The 19,447-nt window shown below is 39.1% G+C and overlaps 2 non-coding genes across 2 annotated transcripts; both read right to left on the reverse strand.

Moving 5' to 3' along the window:
- Window positions 1–6,170: 6,170 nt before the first annotated feature.
- Window positions 6,171–6,277, reverse strand: LOC127109525 (small nucleolar RNA R71). Its single transcript, XR_007796801.1, has one exon. It is a non-coding gene; the product is annotated as a small nucleolar RNA R71 (small nucleolar RNA).
- Window positions 6,278–9,945: 3,668 nt separating this feature from the next.
- Window positions 9,946–10,052, reverse strand: LOC127109526 (small nucleolar RNA R71). The gene has a single exon (XR_007796802.1). It is a non-coding gene; the product is annotated as a small nucleolar RNA R71 (small nucleolar RNA).
- Window positions 10,053–19,447: the final 9,395 nt, after the last annotated feature.

Genomic DNA, 19,447 nt, shown 5'->3' on the forward strand with positions numbered 1-19,447 from the left:
GATAAATGACTAGAAATTAAATTGCATAAAGTAAATGAATTAAAAGTAAAGCAAGATTAATAAGAGTTAGTCAAATGTTAGTCAAAGTTAATTGGATGTTAGTAGTGTTTTGCTTTTCAATTGATTAAGTCATTCTTTGGAGAACACTCAACCACCAATTCACAAGCATGGATCCTTGAACCAAGACATCTTCCATAGGAAGGAGAAAAGGCCAAGTTTCCACACAATACCATAAAAAATGGGAGACTTAAAATCTCACTTACTATAATGTTATTCCTTTAGGGTCAAATTTAGCTCTATGTTAAGCAATCATAATTGGACTTATGTAGAAGTTACAACTATCTGAGGTCGGGCAATAAAAATTTAGGTGTTAATGCACGTCAGAGGTTTGGTATAATGAACCAAACTCCTAAAATATACCACACACTAAAAGAAGAGATCAAAAGGGATGGACCTATCTCATCCATACTTGTATTGGTTCATCTGACACAAGGTCATTCATGAACCAATTAGCCTTACGATATTGAGATTTCATTGGTCAATGAAAGGAATGGGAAAGAATAGGGATGAAGATGAAAGGGGGGAGGAAGGATATGAGAGAAACACAAATTATTTTATCAAATTAAAATCATTCATTCATTTTGGAAGATGAAATGTATATTTCATCAATCCTCTAAATCCAATGATTTTAATCCAACAAAAGTCAAATTAACCTTGATCAAGGCCCAAACAAATAGTCAAACATCACAAGACCACAAAAATGGCACAACATAATTTTTACACAATTAATCAATTAAAAATCAAATTAAAAATGCATTAAAATACAATTTAAATTGGTCAAAACCGAAAACCTCTTTAAAACACCAAATAAATGTCCAAGAGATTTATCCTAGGTAAAACAAGGTCAAAAGACCTTAGGAAAAAAATTTCATGATTTTTAAAAAGTCAAAAGTGTTTTTAAACAATTAAAAATATGCACAAAAACATTTAATTCATGAAAAATATCAAAATTAATCCAAAAAATAATATTAATTCAGAAAATGAAAGAGAAAAATATTTAAAGATTTTTGGTGGAAGTCCCACATTTTTTGGATTAAAAATGAAATTATTATGAATTAAAAAAAATAAAGCAATTAAATGAAAAATTAGAAAATAAAAAGAAATTCAAAAAAACAAGGGTCATCAGATCTCCCTCATTAATTGACGTGGAAGATTTGATGGCCAAGCGCGCGCTTCCCTCCAACACCTCGGCCAATGCGTGTACACGCATGGGATGCAAAACAAAGGGTTGAGATTAAAACGTTGGACCAAGATCAGATGGTTGGAACCTTACCAACACACCACCGGAGCCCTAGCTCCGGTCATCTTCTCCGGTGAGGACCATCGGACTGGTCCAACCTAAACTTCATGAAAAATGGAAAACAAAGACACTAATTTAAAGAGAAAATGCTCAGGATTACGAATCTGACCTCAATTTTCTCCAATTCCAAGTATATAAAAATATACAGGGATTTGAATTTTGAGGATCATGAATTGAGTTGCTTCGATTTGACCTCAAAGCAACTCAATCTTGTTGCCTACATTGACAGGACTTCAGCAAACCAAAAATCACAAAGAATAGTGAAGAATTGAGAGAGAATCTAAGAGATAAAGTTTATAAATTTTCACCTTTTAGTAGCTTCAAATTTGCTTGATCTTGATCTGGATTTGCTTGATTCCTCTTCCTCTTGCTTGCAGTGATCAATTGAGATGGAAAAGGGCAATGAATTCTTGGAGTTTGAACTTCAAAACAGAAGGTGAAATTCAAACTCGATTTCAATGAAATCCTCAAGAAATTCTATGGAGTGAGAGGTATTAGTTGTCTTGGCAAAGATTAGGGAAGATGTTCTTTCTTTTCTGAGCTCATAGAACTTGTATTTATAGGTTTATCACATGCTTTCCACACACTTCCATTTGAAATCCAAAAATAGCAATCACCTCATGCAAGCTTGCATGGGAGTGTACAAATCCCAAAGAATGATTGAAATAGGTCCAAAAATGTGCACATGTGATGCTGAAAGTAATTCATGAAGCCATGCAATGTGGAAGGGGAAATGGTTGTGAGAATCTTCCAAATGGGACAATGCATTTCACCCATGCGCAAGTCCTTCAATTTTGATCAAAATGAGATGATCTTAGATTTTTTGGAAAGCGGAGATCAAGGGGAACAACTTTCATGTTGAACACTTTTCCATTTAAAGCTTGGATCATGATGAATTTTGAGGTGGGAGTTTGGAAATTCAAACATATTTGAAAATTTTCTAAGTACCCAGTCAAATGTTCACTTCTTCCACCTTGGATAACGTTTTCTATAGACTTCAAATGGAAAAAGTTCCTTCATAAAAGTTGTATCTCTTTCAAAGCTCTTCAATTTGGTCACAAATGTGACCTTATTTAGATTTGGCATGAAGGAGTTATGCATTTTATAAGTTGAGGAAAATCACTTGTTCAATGGTAATGACCTATAATGGTTCCTCTTGGCACATGCATTTGCAAGTTTAATTTGAACTCCCTCTAAACATAAAAGTTGAATAGTACATATTGAATTTGATAATGGAATTTTTATATCATAAAAATTGAGCAAGTTATGGTCTTGGGAAATTGACCTCTTAACTAGGGTTAAGACAAAATGACCTATAATCTTTCACCATAAAAACTGTCTTTCCAAGAAAAATTAGCTCTTGACTACAACATTAAATTTGTTTGGAATGTCATTATGAGTAACTTTTATCTTGGAATAATTTTCATATGACAAAAATTGTAGGAGATAAGGTCTAGGGAACCCCAGTTTTGACTAGTTGACTTTCTCTGGCCAACCACTATGAACCAACTTGCTAGTTTGACACTCTCTTGATCTTTGGAACTCATGGAGGATCATATATGTGTAATATGATATAGTATGAAGTATACCTTGAAATATAGGATCAAATCTTAAAGAAATATGTTGAGGAAGTCACACAAGATACCTAGATGAATTAGGGCTTCCAAGTCAAACAAGCTTCAAACTCTTGATGAATTCTTGATCATAATGATATGTGACGGCCATGGGGATCCATATATGATGTCTAGAGTCAATGTGAACCATCTTTTGATTATTCTCCTTGCATTGAGGGTCTTAAACCCTAGATATGAGCTTGATGAGGCATTGGTGGATGCACACACTACCTACAAAAGCAACAAACTATACATTGATATATTTTTGGTATTTTGGTTAGTAAATAATGAAAAACAAAGTTTGATACAATCAAATGTGCTTGGTGATCTCTCCCAATGCAAACCCAATGAATAAGGGGTAAGGAGGATACCAAGGTGTGATCCCAAACCCAATGCATATGATGAGATAGCATGAGGGATCTTAGGGTCAAAATTGGGGTCTTACAGCTGCCCCTATTTAAGGATATTCTAACTGAGGATGTGAAGGTTAAAAATCTTCGTACTAACTCAGTAGAATAAACTTAAATAACAATAATATAAACAAATTTTGGTCCCTAAGAGACCTCATGATGCATATGATATGAAATGTTAAAAATAATCCTTGGGGGAAAAATATTGTCACAAAGGAAAAGAATCCAGAGAGACTGGAAGTCCATAGGAGTATAATGCATTCCATAAGGAACACTCACTGGGGAGACAAAGACTTTGGGGAATAAAAGTTGTGCGTAGGCCAGGCTACGACTTGAAAACTGCTGGAGATACGAGGGGAATTCCATGAAAATAAATCAATGGAAGGACTCGGTCTGGGGATAAGGGAAAATATGCAGGGGAAACGGGTAAATCAGAACAAACTGAAATACTCGAACCAAGCATGGAATCGGCGAATTCACTGGGGAAATACGCACTCAAACTCAACTGGGAAATAAAGATCTTCAACATAGGAGTACAAGAAGTACATTATCTATTACCGGTTACTGGGTAGGAGATAACGTGAAAACATGTCGTATATTTACCCTGATTTACACTTAAAAATCGTACCACTTTTATTTATATTTCGACTATTTCGCAAGTGTTCGAGTTATTTTTGCAGGTATTTCAATTCCCATGCCTAAATGAGCAAAGTATAGAAAAGGAAGGAAAAGAAGAAGAAACAGAAAAGTAAACAGCAGAAAAGCAGAGAATACAAATTATGTGCATTTGACGACCGTCACAAAGTCTGTCACGACCATCACGCCCAGCCTGTCATGACCGTCACAAGCCCATCACGAATGTCACGCGGCCAAAATCAGCGCTTTGAATCTGTCAACCAACTTTCCTGTGGATTCCTCACTCAACCAACTCATCCTTATTTCTCTCAACTGCCAAGACCTAATGGGCAATATAAAAGGATGGAAGTTGGAAACCTACGGGCATGCTTAATTTTTCTCTCTGAAGCCAGCTTTCAAGACCTTTCTCTCTACATTTTTCCACGACAATTTTGTTTTTCTTTTATTTTTCTTCAACAACTTTAGTTTTTTTTACCGCTCAGAGCTTTGATTTTCTCCTTTTCCTTTTTGTTTTTCATTTAGCCATAGTAGTAGTTTCCTACACTGGGGAACTACTACAATTTATTTAATTTTGTTTAAGCAATTATTTTGATGAAGCAGAATCCTATTGACCTGTGGAGGAATGCTCAAGTACTTCAAGATTCGGCGTATTCTATTAATCCAATTTCCAGGTTTTTAATCAATTACTATTGTTATTGCTTTATTATTATTATAATCATGTTTGCTTTATTGTTGATCTGTTTATGTTCGTCTGTGTTTATGTTATTTAACATGTTCGGCTAAACTACCGGTATCGATATGTAAACAATTTAATCAGACGGGATTTAAAAATAATAGGTGTAAAACTTCTTTCCTCAAACAATCTTTTTGGCTGTGGTTTTTAATTTAAATTTAATTAAATTTATCACAAGAGTGAGAAGCTATTTAATACGATTTTGCCACGAGATTGAGAAATTAACTAAGGTGAGAACCGACAATCGCGAGAGCATGAGGGTCGAACTGGATAGTAAAAACTAGGCATTGATTTTAAAAACAGCGAGAGCACTTTAAAAGCAATTGGAACTTATTTATTGTCAAAAAGTATTTTTAACTTCAAATGGGACAGCGAGAGCGTACATTCTGACTTAAAGGTATAGTCCGAATCAACAATCACGAGAGTGTGAGATAAAGCCTTTTAAATAAGTATTTTCTATAAAAAGATATTTGGTGCTTAAATTATACACTGGTGACTTATCGAATCCCTGACGATTAATGCGTTGCATACTGATATCCTCCTATTTATATTTTCTTAAGACTTAACTTCCCTTAGATTTAATTTTCTTAAACCAAACTTCTAAAAATCATTCCCTTAGCTAAACATAGTAATGCCGGTAGCATTAGTTTGACCATCGGTCCTTGTGGGTTCGATATCTTTTAAAACTAAAACGACTAGACTGTGCACTTGCAGTCAAGTACCTAATAGAATATATTCTATATGCAGTCCCGAGACGTATCAAGTTTTTGGCGCCATTGTCGGGGACCTGATTTAGTCAAATAGTGCGATTTTGTCGTTGCAGAGTATAGACTAAGGTAAAAACTAATCTCCTTTCCCTTATTTCCCCCGATTGTAGGCCAAGTACTCGCTCACAAGGCGACAACTTAGCACCACCAATCGCAGAATTAGAGCGTTTCTTATATTTAAGACATCGAATACTAGAGTACCAATGAAGGTACAATATTCCCGATATCTTCTTTCCTATTGCCGAACCAGTTAAAGAACCAACCATGGCTGCAGTAGATCCACATAATCCTCCTCTTAAGTTCTACGCTACCCTGTCCCAACAAGAACCTCACAGCAACATTGCTGCCCCTACTATCAATTGAAACGATTTCGAGCTGAAACCCTCATTATTATCAGCCGTCCAACAACATCAATTTGCTGGAAATCCTACGGAAGACCCTAATGAACATTTGACCAAGTTTGTGCAGTACACAGACACTGTGAAGGAGAATGGTGTATCTCAAGATACGATAAGACTACGCCTCCTTCCTTTCTCTCTAAGAGGCAAAGCTTGGGCTTGGTTGCAATCCTTGCCATCCAACTCAGTTACAACATGGGAAGAACTGAAGAACGTTTTCTTATCCCGATATTTTCCGCCAAGCAAAACTGCTATGATGAGAGCTCAAATCAACGGATTTTGACCAAAGGATGTAGAATCTCTCTACGACGCATGAGAGAGATACAAAGACATGATGAGGATATGTCTACATCACGGTCTCGAAGACTGGGTAATCATTCACACATTTTACAATGGGCTTCTATATAACACAAGACTAACAGTAGACGCTGTCGCGGGTGGTGCACTTATGGACAAGCCATATAACGAAGCCTATCAACTCATTGAAAACATGGCCCAAAACCATTGCTAATGGGGAGGTGAAATAACTCCAGTAGAAAAGTCTAAAAAAAAAAGTGGAATGTACGAAATCAGTAGCCTTGACTACAACATTAAAGTTGTTTGGAATGTCATTATGAGTAACTTTTATCTTGGAATAATTTTCATATGACAAAAATTGTAGGAGATAAGGTCTAGGGAACCCCAGTTTTGACTAGTTGACTTTCTCTGGCCAACCACTATGAACCAACTTGCTAGCTTGACACTCTCTTGATCTTTGGAACTCATGGAGGATCATATATGTGTAATATGATATAGTATGAAGTATACCTTGAAATATAGGATCAAATCTTAAAGAAATATGTTGAGGAAGTCACACAAGATACCTAGATGAATTAGGGCTTCCAAGTCAAACAAGCTTCAAACTCTTGATGAATTCTTGATCATAATGATATGTGACGGCCATGGGGATCCATATATGATGTCTAGAGTCAATGTGAACCATCTTTTGATTATTCTCCTTGCATTGAGGGTCTTAAACCCTAGATATGAGCTTGATGAGGCATTGGTGGATGCACACACTACCTACAAAAGCAACAAACTATACATTGATATATTTTTGGTATTTTGGTTAGTAAATAATGAAAAACAAAGTTTGATACAATCAAATGTGCTTGGTGATCTCTCCCAATGCAAACCCAATGAATAAGGGGTAAGGAGGATACCAAGGTGTGATCCCAAACCCAATGCATATGATGAGATAGCATGAGGGATCTTAGGGTCAAAATTGGGGTCTTACAGCTGCCCCTATTTAAGGATATTCTAACTGAGGATGTGAAGGTTAAAAATCTTCGTACTAACTCAGTAGAATAAACTTAAATAACAATAATATAAACAAATTTTGGTCCCTAAGAGACCTCATGATGCATATGATATGAAATGTTAAAAATAATCCTTGGGGGAAAAATATTGTCACAAAGGAAAAGAATCCAGAGAGACTGGAAGTCCATAGGAGTATAATGCATTCCATAAGGAACACTCACTGGGGAGACAAAGACTTTGGGGAATAAAAGTTGTGCGTAGGCCAGGCTACGACTTGAAAACTGCTGGAGATACGAGGGGAATTCCATGAAAATAAATCAATGGAAGGACTCGGTCTGGGGATAAGGGAAAATATGCAGGGGAAACGGGTAAATCAGAACAAACTGAAATACTCGAACCAAGCATGGAATCGGCGAATTCACTGGGGAAATACGCACTCAAACTCAACTGGGAAATAAAGATCTTCAACATAGGAGTACAAGAAGTACATTATCTATTACCGGTTACTGGGTAGGAGATAACGTGAAAACATGTCGTATATTTACCCTGATTTACACTTAAAAATCGTACCACTTTTATTTATATTTCGACTATTTCGCAAGTGTTCGAGTTATTTTTGCAGGTATTTCAATTCCCATGCCTAAATGAGCAAAGTATAGAAAAGGAAGGAAAAGAAGAAGAAACAGAAAAGTAAACAGCAGAAAAGCAGAGAATACAAATTATGTGCATTTGACGACCGTCACAAAGTCTGTCACGACCATCACGCCCAGCCTGTCATGACCGTCACAAGCCCATCACGAATGTCACGCGGCCAAAATCAGCGCTTTGAATCTGTCAACCAACTTTCCTGTGGATTCCTCACTCAACCAACTCATCCTTATTTCTCTCAACTGCCAAGACCTAATGGGCAATATAAAAGGATGGAAGTTGGAAACCTACGGGCATGCTTAATTTTTCTCTCTGAAGCCAGCTTTCAAGACCTTTCTCTCTACATTTTTCCACGACAATTTTGTTTTTCTTTTATTTTTCTTCAACAACTTTAGTTTTTTTTACCGCTCAGAGCTTTGATTTTCTCCTTTTCCTTTTTGTTTTTCATTTAGCCATAGTAGTAGTTTCCTACACTGGGGAACTACTACAATTTATTTAATTTTGTTTAAGCAATTATTTTGATGAAGCAGAATCCTATTGACCTGTGGAGGAATGCTCAAGTACTTCAAGATTCGGCGTATTCTATTAATCCAATTTCCAGGTTTTTAATCAATTACTATTGTTATTGCTTTATTATTATTATAATCATGTTTGCTTTATTGTTGATCTGTTTATGTTCGTCTGTGTTTATGTTATTTAACATGTTCGGCTAAACTACCGGTATCGATATGTAAACAATTTAATCAGACGGGATTTAAAAATAATAGGTGTAAAACTTCTTTCCTCAAACAATCTTTTTGGCTGTGGTTTTTAATTTAAATTTAATTAAATTTATCACAAGAGTGAGAAGCTATTTAATACGATTTTGCCACGAGATTGAGAAATTAACTAAGGTGAGAACCGACAATCGCGAGAGCATGAGGGTCGAACTGGATAGTAAAAACTAGGCATTGATTTTAAAAACAGCGAGAGCACTTTAAAAGCAATTGGAACTTATTTATTGTCAAAAAGTATTTTTAACTTCAAATGGGACAGCGAGAGCGTACATTCTGACTTAAAGGTATAGTCCGAATCAACAATCACGAGAGTGTGAGATAAAGCCTTTTAAATAAGTATTTTCTATAAAAAGATATTTGGTGCTTAAATTATACACTGGTGACTTATCGAATCCCTGACGATTAATGCGTTGCATACTGATATCCTCCTATTTATATTTTCTTAAGACTTAACTTCCCTTAGATTTAATTTTCTTAAACCAAACTTCTAAAAATCATTCCCTTAGCTAAACATAGTAATGCCGGTAGCATTAGTTTGACCATCGGTCCTTGTGGGTTCGATATCTTTTAAAACTAAAACGACTAGACTGTGCACTTGCAGTCAAGTACCTAATAGAATATATTCTATATGCAGTCCCGAGACGTATCAAGTTTTTGGCGCCATTGTCGGGGACCTGATTTAGTCAAATAGTGCGATTTTGTCGTTGCAGAGTATAGACTAAGGTAAAAACTAATCTCCTTTCCCTTATTTCCCCCGATTGTATGCCAAGTACTCGCTCACAAGGCGACAACTTAGCACCACCAATCGCAGAATTAGAGCGTTTCTTATATTTAAGACATCGAATACTAGAGTACCAATGAAGGTACAATATTCCCGATATCTTCTTTCCTACTGCCGAACCAGTTAAAGAACCAACCATGGCTGCAGTAGATCCACATAATCCTCCTCTTAAGTTCTACGCTACCCTGTCCCAACAAGAACCTCACAGCAACATTGCTGCCCCTACTATCAATTGAAACGATTTCGAGCTGAAACCCTCATTATTATCAGCCGTCCAACAACATCAATTTGCTGGAAATCCTACGGAAGACCCTAATGAACATTTGACCAAGTTTGTGCAGTACACAGACACTGTGAAGGAGAATGGTGTATCTCAAGATACGATAAGACTACGCCTCCTTCCTTTCTCTCTAAGAGGCAAAGCTTGGGCTTGGTTGCAATCCTTGCCATCCAACTCAGTTACAACATGGGAAGAACTGAAGAACGTTTTCTTATCCCGATATTTTCCGCCAAGCAAAACTGCTATGATGAGAGCTCAAATCAACGGATTTTGACCAAAGGATGTAGAATCTCTCTACGACGCATGAGAGAGATACAAAGACATGATGAGGATATGTCTACATCACGGTCTCGAAGACTGGGTAATCATTCACACATTTTACAATGGGCTTCTATATAACACAAGACTATCAGTAGACGCTGTCGCGGGTGGTGCACTTATGGACAAGCCATATAACGAAGCCTATCAACTCATTGAAAAACATGGCCCAAAACCATTGCTAATGGGGAGGTGAAAGAACTCCAGTAGAAAAGTCTAAAAAAAAAAGTGGAATGTACGAAATCAGTAGCCTTGACCACGTCCATGCAAAGGTAGATGCCCTTGTTCAAAAGTTAGACAACTTGACCATACCACCCGCAGCCACCGTGGCTGCCGTGAATCCAATCTGTGAGTTATGTGGAACTCTTGGACACACTGCACCAGAATGTCAGATATTGGCAGGAGTCCCAACCAATCAAGTAAATTATGCACAAGGAAACACTTATTCGAATACATACAACCCAGGTTGGAAAAACCATCCCAACTTTTCATATAAAAATAACAACGCCCTGTATGCACTTGGCCAAGAACCCGCTGTTCTGCCTGGATATCAAAAGCCAGCTAATAATGCTCCTAACATGCCTAGGAAGTCCAACCTTGAACTAATGATGGAAATATTCATAGCTAACCAAGCTCAGACAAACAAAGACTTCTTGAACCAAAACATACATACTAGTGAGCAACTTAAACAATTAGCGAGTAAAGTAGACGCCTTAGCCACCCACAACAAAATGCTTGAAACAAAGATTTCACAAGTGGCTCAACAACAAGCATCTACTGCCGCTCCCGCTGGCACATTTGGACAGCCGTAACCTAATCCAAAAGGACATGCAAATGCCTTTATATTGAGGAGTGGAAAAGAACTAGACGGACCCATAGATCCAAGACTCCAAAATCCTGTCATGTACCAAAAACCAGAAAAAATAACAACTGAGAAGGTAAGTGAACCGAAGGAGAAGAAAGATAATACTCGAGAGGCCGAAGAGAAAGAAAAACCTTATGTGCCTCCACCACCTTATAAACCACTCATTTCGTATTCTCAAAGACTCGCAAATTCTAAAACTGCAGGACAATTTAGGAAATTTGTTGAACTTCTGAAGCAACTAAACATTACAATTCCCTTTACAGGAGCCATCACACAAATGCCCTCTTATGCCAAATTTCTTAAAGAGATCCTATCCAATAAGAAAAAGATCGAGGATAATGAAACAGTTACACTTACCGCTGAGTGTAGCGCAATAATCCAAAATAACATGCCTCCCAAACTAAAAGACCCAGGTAGTTTATCCATACCCTGTGTCATTGGAAAGTTCGTCATACACAAAGCTCTATGCGACCTAGGAGCCAGCATTAGTGTAATGCCCTTAACCATCTGTAAAAGGCTCAACATGGGATAACTAAGACCAACCAAGATGTTTGTTCAACTAGCTGACTGCTCAATCAAATATTTTATCGGTATACTAGAGAATGTCCCCGTACGTGTAGGACAATTCTACATTCCTACAGACTTCATAATCATGGACATCAAAGAAGATGCCAGTACACCTATTATATTAGGAAGGCCATTCTTAGCCACTGCCGGAGCCATAATAGACGTGAAAAGAGGTAAGCTAACATTCGAAGTTGGAGAAGAAAAGGTTGAATTCATCTTGACATAATTCTTACAAGCGCCAGCTATAGATGATACATGTTATCTACTTGATGTCATAGACGAGTGCGTAAGAGAGATGGAGATGCAAGAAACCACATATTTTGATATAATGAAAATCCAAATCCCTCCAATCTTTGAAGATGATAATTGGCATGAACCATACCAAAATGATAGTCTAAGTGAATGCTTAGAACTTACACCCAACCACATGCCATGCCCGAAGAAACCAGACTTAGAATTAAAAACACTACCGAAGAACCTAAGATACGAATTCCTAGACACTGAACTCAAAAGACCAGTAATAGTCAACACTGACTTGAGACAAATGGAAACTGAGAAGTTACTAGATGTCTTAAGAAAATATCCAACTTCGTTAGGCTACAACATCACTGACTTAAAAGGAATAAGTCCTTCTATTTGTATGCATCGCATTATGCTAGAGGAAGATTGCAAAACCTCTAGAGAACACCAAAGAAGGATCAACCCAATCTTAAGTACTATAGTCAAGGATGAAGTAAAGAAGTTATTAGATGCTGGAATCATATACCCGATCTCCGATAGTCAATGGGTTAACCCCGTTCATGTAGTACCCAAGAAAGGGGGTGTTACAGTTGTTAAGAACGAGAAGGTTGAATCTATAGCACAAAGAGTTGTGACCGGAAGTAGAATGTGCATCGATTATAGAAAACTAAACAAAGCCACTCGAAAGGATCATTTTCCTCTGCCTTTCATTGATCAAATGCTTGAACGATTGGCTAAGCATTCCCACTTCTGCTATCTAGATGGTTATTCAGGATTCTTTCAAATTACTATCCATCCTGACGACCAAGAAAAGACAACCTTCACATGCCCTTATGGTACATTCGCTTACCGATGAATGCCATTTGGACTATGCAACGCTCCCGCAACATTCCAAAGATGCATGACGTCACTCTTCTCTGACTTTATGGACGACTTTTCTGTTTGCGGGCAGAGCTTTGAAGGATGTCTATTAAACCTTGAAATGGTACTTGAAAGATGCGTAAAGGTGAATCTCGTCTTGAACTGGGAGAAATCCCATTTCATGGTCCAACAAGGAATCGTGTTAGGACACGTAGTATCTGATAAAGGATTTGAAGTAGACAAAGCTAAGATTGAAATCATAGAGAATCTTCAACCTCCGGAAACCGTACGAGAAATACGAAGCTTTTTAGGACACGCCGATTTCTACTAGCGTTTTATCAAAGATTTCTCGAAATTACCAAACCACTTACTGGTTTATTAATGAAGGACGCGAACTTTATCTTTGATGAGAAATGTTTAACAGCGTTTGAGCAATTAAAAACATCTTTAATCACCACACCTATCTGTAATACCCCAAAAATAACCCTTCATTTTTCCTGGAAGCATGCGCTTTACACCTCATGCATGCATTCATTTTTTAGGTCATTTAGCATTTGCATTTCATCATGGCAATCAGAATCGGATCCAAGAAGCTTGAACATCATCCAGGACACTTTGTGGGTTCTATTTAGATGATCAGTCAACACAAGGGAAAGACTTGAGTTACTTCCAGCAGGGGTCTATTCGTCAGTCAAAACGTTAATCTTGAAGGAGCCAAGGATTGTTCATGAGTTGTCATGCTCTCTAGGCGAAACCCACGTGTTTTGAAAAAAAAAAAAAAAACGTAAAAAAGAAAAACGAAAAAAAAAACGAAAAAAATAAAAAAGAAAAAAAAACCGGAAAACGAAAATAAATAAATAAATAAATAAATAAAAGAAAAAATCTTGGACTTTGACCTCTCTCATTTAAGCCCACAGGTCCACAAAAATCAGGTTATAAATTCAAAGTTTCAGTGAAACAAAATTATTCTATTCCAGTTAGCCTGTCTGGGAAAAAGATAGTGAGAGAAGAACTCTGGGGAAAAAGATAGTGAGAGAAGAGCTAACAGAGTTCAGAGCAGCCTCAAAACCCTGAAGGGAACTCAACTGCACAAAATCAGATCTGCCTCACATAAACCCTAAAGATTGTTTTGTAAACCTCACGGGTGCAACTCAATTTCAATCAAGCTCTCCAATCAGGTTTGCCCTATATCCATCATCTTTATGCCTTTAATTTGAATGCTCTAAATGTATGAGGTATTATGGGTGAATTTGATACCCTTTTAATGCATGTGTTTGACAAGAGGTTTAGGCCTCCTACCCTTGGTTGCTTTTTGTGAGCTTTTTATGAATTGAAAGGGCATGATTCATGTGGTTACATTTTGATTTGGGGGCAACCCTTGATTACCCTATTTTTTTTTTGTCTATAACCTGTTTGTTGAGTTTTTGTGAGGGCTCATATGACTCTTGCAGAGATGGTTTGCCTGGTGTTCCACTTTATTTGTGGGATACCGCCTGGAAGTTTCATTCTGATTACCTGTACTGACTCACTTTCTTTGATGGTGTTTAGCTTGGAAGGATCCCTGGGTTTCCCATTCCTCTAATTGTTGTTACTCCGGATCTTTATCCGCGTGGTACTTTTACATTTTTCCCGCATTTTACTGCTTTCCTAGCTGGAAGACCTCGATAGGAGGCAATGTTTTTGTGTGTTTATTTTTTTTTCACAGGTTCCTTCGTCCAGGACTCCTTTTGCATGAGCATCCCAAACCCTAACCCTTCATTGATTTTTCTTCTCCTAAACACACGTTTACTCCTTCTACTACAGGTGAGTAAGTCTCCAAAGGTCGAGCATCCGGTAGATTGCGTAGTAACATCGTTCGTCCAAAACCCAATCCATAACCCCGTAGTTATCCGAACTACGGCTTGCTCTGATTCTCATTCCAGATGAGATACGTAGGCATAAGACGCGATGTCTTAGCGAGCACACATCCCCCCAACCCTAGGTAGCCGAGCTACGAAGACTCTGATTCTCATATTCAGACGATATACGTATGCAGTGGATGCGACATCCGCGCGAGTCATTTTCATTTAACCCCCTTTTTTTAGTAAACAGTACAAGATAAACTCACACCCTTTAGACAAGAACTACAAAAGTTGATCCCGTAGAGTAGTACAGATGCGTAGGGGTGCTAATACCTTCCCTTCGCATAACCGACTCTCGAACCCAAGATTTGGTTGCGAGACCTTGTCTTTTCCTTCCCTTTTCCAGGTTTACTTCGAGCGTTTCCTTTCCCTCCTTTGGGATAAATAACGCACGGTGGCGACTCTTCTGTCATTTTCTTTCGCCGGTTGTTTTTTCGCACACTATATTTTTCAGGTTGCGATAGCTGGCGACTCTGCTGGGGACCCGGTTTCCCTAAGCGAGTCCCTCCTAGCTTTTGTAGTTTGTTTGTTTATTGGGTGTTCATGCTTTTGTACAGTTATTTATTTACCTGCTTTACCTTATTGCATTGTGTACATATCATTGTTGTATCTGTTGGGTGGCTATGGCTGCTTGGTGATCTTTGTGAGATGAGTTCTATACCCGAACTCGAGTGCACTAAGGATATGAGAAGGGCATAGTCTTGTCGACTTGTGTGGAGTTATTCCTTAGCAAGTTGACTTGCAAGCCCATTCACTTGGTGGAGGTCATGTTGAGATCAATAATGTCACACAAATAAGTTGTGGTTAGACATTACTTTTTCCAATATAGACCTTAGAAGCCGAGGACCTTAGTTTACCAAATCCATCTTGGCCTATTCGTAGGACGTAGTGCGAAAGTCGTTCAAATGTAAGATTTGATACGATTATTACGCGATATTACACTCATAAAAGTCTCTCTTGAGAATATTTTTGGAATACGAGTAGTCGTTCCTCCGATAATATCTGAAAGATGGGATTATGACTATGGGAACCTTTTGTAGAACATGTTTGACAGGTTTAAACCTTAGTACACTCCTTTTGGGTGGTTCTTAACCTAAACTCCATGCTCGTGACTTGCAACAAACCCTTGATTCATGGTTGATCCGATCAGGTATTCTTAATATCAATGAAACTTGGGTGTTGATAAGGTGTAAACCATAATCCACCAAAATGGGTGGTTGATATTAAGGATAACATGATCCATCCCATGACCTTTGTTTGGTGTGCTCTTTATTTCTCTCCAGACAGTGCAACCTGACAGATGTTCAAGCAGATACAGCGATCTTGATTCCCATGCCACTGCACTGCATTCACATCATTTTGCATCACATCATTTTGCATTCATAATCATTCACACATGTTTATCAGTTTCTGTGGGGTTTATATCTTCTACTTGATTCTAGTCGGAATTTTCTTGGTTCTCATCAACGGCTTAGTCTTTTTTTTACATCGTTTATCTATTGAGAGACTGGAGTCAAGGGGGTAGAATACCTTTGGAATTGATAAACATGTCATTGCATTTACATATTCATTAGCATGTCTTGCATAACAGGTACCGCCACAGTGTTCTCAGTTTGTTTGGTGTTCCATTATCAGGATAGCTGACCCAGGCATTCACCGGTACGGTACCCGCAGAAACCAACAAAGAGCAATGGAAAGCCTACAGGCAGAGTTCGCCGAGATGAAAATCCGCATGAATCAATTCATGGATGTGGTTCAAGGGGTGGCTCAGGGACAGCAAGAGCTCAGGCAGATGATACAGAGGAATCCCCCTGCTCAACCAGAGACAGTGACTAATCCTCCAGCTGGAGAGGCTAATGGACCCAATGGACCGGGGCCTATCCCAGTCCTACATGTCACCTCCGGTCAACAGCCCGTTCATGATGATCAGGACGATCAGTTCCCCCTGCTGCAGGAAGACTTTGGTATGGGTCATGGTGTGAACCCCATGTTTAGAAGATTGGAAGAGAGGTTGAAGGCAGTGGAAGGACAGAATCCTCTAGGAGTAGATGTTGCTGACTTGGGGCTGGTCCCAGGTGTGAGAGTGCCACTGAAATTCAAGGTCCCGATATTTGACAAATACAATGGCAACTCTTGCCCGAAGACCCATGTGCAAGCCTATTTCCGTAAAATGGTTGCATACTTCGATGACGAAAAGTTACTTATGTACTTTTTCCAGGACAGCCTAGCTGGGGCATCCCTGAAATGGTATATGAGACTGGACAGAGCCCACATCCGTTGCTGGAGGGATTTGGCTGAGGCTTTCGTGAAGCAGTATCAGTATAATGCAGACATGGCTCCGGACAGAACTCAACTTCAAAATCTGTCTCTTAAAAGCAATGAGTGCTTCAGAGAATACGCTCAACGCTGGAGAGAAACAGCTTCCCGTGTTCAACCTCCTATGTTGGAGAAGGAAATGGCTAACATGTTCATGAACACTCTGCCAGGACCTTATTTGGAGCGCCTGGTGGGTTGCAATGCCTCCAATTTTGCTGATGTAGTCTCTACCGGAGAAAGGGTGGAGAATTACCTGAGGACATACAAGACCCAGAGTGAAGATGGATCCTCATCAGGGGTGAAGAAGCCGTTCATTCAGGGACAAAAGAGGAGAGAAGGGGATGCAAGTGCCATATCTTCTTATTAGAACAGGGATAACCGGAGGAATAACTTTCAAAACTATCATCAGCAACCGTATGTTGCGGCTGTGACCATTCTAGCTGCAGCACCACTACAACAACAACAACCACAGCGTCAACCAGCTCAGTACCAACCAGAACAACCGGGTAACAGACCCGCCTATCAACCGAGGCCAAGGACGATGGACCGGCGTTTCGACACTCTTCCAATGTCGTATGCTCAGTTGCTTTCTAGTCTTCAACAACTACAACTTGTGCAGTTGTGCACTCTGGCTCCTCCCGTTGGTAGGCTTCCAGTGGGTTATGACGCCAACGCTAGGTGTAGCTTCCACTATGGGGCACCTGGCCACAATATTGAGAACTGCAAAGCTTTTAAGCACGTAGTTCAGGACATCATTGATTCGAAGGCCGTTAACTTTGCACCAACTCCTAATGTCGTCAACAATCCCATGCCCCAGCATGGTGGAGCCAACGTTAACATGGTTGAAGGAGAAGTCAAATTAGTCTCTACGGTCAACAATGAAGATGGGGATAGTGATTGCGACATCGATAACTGGGTGCGTCCGAGGATCCCGGGTGAAGTTCTCAACAATTGGTCTTCTGAGGAGATTGTCCAAGCCACTTGTCTGGAGGAGTAATTTTCTTTGTTTATTCATGCATATCCAAGTCTTACGTTCCGCCAGGGCGTAATGACTCATTGTAGGGCTCATCTATGTGACACTTGCATTTTTTATCATAAATAAAGGATGTCTTTTTGCATTCAAATATTTCGTTCCTTGTCTTTCTATTTTTGCAGTTTTTAAAAAAAAATGGCAATGTTTTGTTTAGTTTCCACTTTTTTTCTTTTTTTTCACACTCATAAGCACATACCATCACTCATGCAGATGCACATCACCTGATCCTATTGATAACGGTTCTGCTATGGCTCGCTTCGACTTTGAAAATCCAATCTTTCAAGCTGAAGAAGAGGGTGATGAAGACTGTGAACTCCCTGAAGAACTTACCAGGTTATTAAAACAAGAGGAAAGGGTCATTCAACCGCATCAAGAGTCTGTTGAAGTGATTAATCTCGGCACCGAGGACGCCAAGAGAGAAATCAAGATAGGGGCTGCTTTGGAAGACAATGTGAAGAAGGGGTTGATTGAATTGCTGCAAGAGTATGTTGACATCTTCACTTGGTCTTATCAGGACATGCCAGGGCTTGACACAGACATCGTGGTACATCGCTTGCCGCTCAAAGAAGGTTGTCCTCCGGTGAAGCAGAAGCTCAGAAGAACAAGACCAGAGATGGTTGTCAAGATAAAGGAAGAAGTGCAAAAACAGTTAGATGCAGGGTTTCTAGCAGTCACAAATTATCCTCCATGGGTTGCAAATATCGTTCCGGTACCTAAGAAGGATGGAAAGGTACAGATGTGTGTTGACTACCGGGATCTGAACAGGGCTAGTCCTAAAGATGATTTCCCCTTACCTCACATTGACGTTTTGGTGGATAACACGGCTCAGTTCTCGGTATTCTCCTTCATGGATGGCTTTTCTGGCTATAATCAAATTAAGAGGGCACCAGAAGACATGGAGAAGACAACATTCTTAACCCCATGGGGCACCTTCTGCTACAAGGTGATGTCGTTTGGTCTGAAAAATGCCGGAGCAACATATCAGCGAGCGATGGTGACTCTGTTCCATGATATGATTCATCATGAAATCGAGGTTTATGTTGATGATATGATTGCCAAATCTCAGACAGAAGAAGAACATTTGGTGAATTTGCAGAAACTGTTTGAGCGTTTGAGGAAATTCAAGCTGAGGCTTAATCCGAACAAGTGTACTTTTGGGGTGAGATCTGGAAAACTACTGGGTTTTGTTGTTAGCGGAAAAGGGATTGAGGTGGATCCGGCCAAAGTGAAAGCGATACAGGAAATGCCTGAGCCAAGAACAGAGAAACAAGTATGTGGTTTCTTAGGGAGGTTGAACTACATTGCAAGGTTCATCTCTCACCTAACAGCCACGTGTGAGCCAATATTCAAATTGTTGAGAAAAGATCAGGCTATCAGGTGGAATGATGATTGTCAAAGGGCATTCGAGAAGATAAAAGAGTATTTGCAGAATCCTCCTATCCTTGTGCCTCTGGTCCCAGGGAGACCGCTGATTATGTATTTGACAGTACTGGACAATTTCATGGGTTGTGTTCTCGGTCAACACGATGAGACAGGTAGGAAAGAGCATGCCATCTACTACCTAAGTAAGAAATTCACAGATTGCTAGTCGAGATACTCAATGCTTGAAAAAACATGTTGTGCACTTGCATGGGCTGCGAAGCGA

Source organism: Lathyrus oleraceus, chromosome 7 (assembly GCF_024323335.1).
Source record: "Lathyrus oleraceus cultivar Zhongwan6 chromosome 7, CAAS_Psat_ZW6_1.0, whole genome shotgun sequence".
Taxonomy (NCBI): domain Eukaryota; kingdom Viridiplantae; phylum Streptophyta; class Magnoliopsida; order Fabales; family Fabaceae; genus Lathyrus; species Lathyrus oleraceus.